We start from the raw sequence: 2,323 nt of genomic DNA, 5'->3' as shown, positions 1-2,323 counted from the left end.
TTACCTTATATAAATTATTTTTTATTTAAATATGCAAAATAATTATAATCCCTTTCATTTTAACTTTCTGAATATAGAAGACTTTAAAATAAACTAATTGTTAAATTATTACGGTTTGTAAAAGATACAGAAGATTCATTACCATGCTAACATGCTTCCGTTACGGCTAGTTCATATTTTCATACAAAAATTTTTACCAGCTCTTTTATTTAAACACCAATTAACCAAGGTATTTGCATAGTTTCCACTTTCCAGACGTGATGATTTAGTTGTATGCGTAATAAGAAAAGAAAATGACGAGAGTCTAATTTGGTTGACTTTGTAAAAAAAAAATAGCAGATGATATTAGGCAGTTTGGGGGTCGTTTGGTTGGAATACGATTTATACCGGTATAAGTTTTTCCGATATTGGGATTAGTTATGCTGGGATTGTTATTTATTCATTGTTTGGTATGTTGTATTAAGAATGACAATTGCTTAATTTCTAAGAAGAAGGTATAAGTTATACCGGTGCTAATTACCCCACCTTCTATAAGGTATAAGTTATCCCAGTGTTAAAATTAACACCGGGATAACTTATACCTGGTTTGCTAACCAAATAGAGTATTAAGATGGTATTAAATTTTTATACCACCCTCATACCTTCTTAATGATTATAGTTATGCCACATACTAGCAATTTTTGTATAAGATAAAATCTTAATATATTCTAAATACAAAAAATTTAATAACCGGAATATTAATTGATTTAAAGTCTTAAATATTAGAACAATAATTAAATTATAATTTCTTCCAATGTAAATCTGTTTTTAAAAAGCGAAAAAGTCGATCTGTATTAAGGTTATAATACCTTCCATGTTGTTTTCCTAATATTAGGATTTACTAAAATTTAATTTATTAAATATTTTCTTGTTGGGTAGGAAGTCGTTAAAATCAATTAAAATTTTAAATAACTTATCAAAATCATTTCTTCTTTTGAGCAATGTAACATAACTGTTTGGAAAAAGTCAAAAACACTAATGGTTTACAAATAAAAAGATCCAAACATATAACTTTCTTACTATTTGAAAATATAATTTTTATTGGATAAAATAATAATTACAGTTAAATATTTAAAACTTGAGATAAGATACTATTAGAAATTTAAATTAGCAAATTATTTCCTTTAATTTTGAAAAATTAACTAATTAATTCTTTGAATTAACTAATTAGAAAAAGAATCTAATTCAGTACTTTTCCAACTTAATCATTCATAAGACGAACCAAAAAACAGACGACCGATTATAAAATATTAGTTCAACATTAATTTTTTTAGACTTTTTATTCTCAATGTCAAATCTTTAGGGAGTATATGATCAACCTTTTCATACTCAAATCTTTTAAAGACCAAAGATTCAATTTTTAATTTGTGTTATTTGACAAATATTTGCAGAATCGTAATAAAAGAATTTTCGTGTTTTATTTTCACTATTAGGTTAGAGAAATAACAATAATTTTCATAAGATATTTTTATATAAGTTCTCAAAAAATCACAATAAGGCATTTGAAAACTTATGTAGAACAAAATATCTTAATTTATTGAGCATGCTAAGTGGGAGCAACTTTTATCATTTTCAGGAAGTTTTCTTTAATTTTATTTTTATAGGACTCAACCATTGTCTAATAATATTTACGTGATTTTTAAAAATTTGTATAGTCATTGATATAGGTACACGCGCAAAGCGCGTACCCTAAAACTAGTCAAGAAGTAATTACATAGTCATTTTCTTTTTTCCATTTTTTCTTCAATCCCACTTTCCATATTTTTTAATATTCCGAAAGGTCGTTACCTAGTATCTTTAAATAGCCATTTTCTTCCTTCCTCCGACTCTACTTAATCAACAAAAGGATTTTCAATTCTTCGTTCTTTCTGAAATCTTTTGTTTAAAGATTATATTTATGTAGATATATAGCTTAAAATGAACAATGCGTAATTAGAAGCTTACTGATTTCTTTAGCTAAGGACAAATGGAGGAGCCAGCTTATTTTTTCTTTTTCTTTTTTGATTTCTCACACGGTGTCTGGTATTACTTTGGATCTACGATTAATCCAAATTCATGTTGAGTAAGACTCATGAAAGGAGGAAGCACTCTCCTACCAAGATTTTTCCAGTTCCTTGGAATCAAACCCGAGGTCCATTAAGGATGAAGGAATCATATACATCACACCACGTCCCTAGGCGCCACGGCGGCGAGGAGCTAGCTTCCATGATAAGTCCAATTAGAATCTATTGACTCTTTAATATTGTATATTATCTTTGCTTATACTCAGAGGGAAAGAATTTCT

This window comes from Nicotiana attenuata, chromosome 12, assembly GCF_001879085.1.
Source record: "Nicotiana attenuata strain UT chromosome 12, NIATTr2, whole genome shotgun sequence".
Lineage (NCBI taxonomy): Eukaryota > Viridiplantae > Streptophyta > Magnoliopsida > Solanales > Solanaceae > Nicotiana > Nicotiana attenuata.
Note: the sequence above shows the minus strand (reverse complement) of the source record.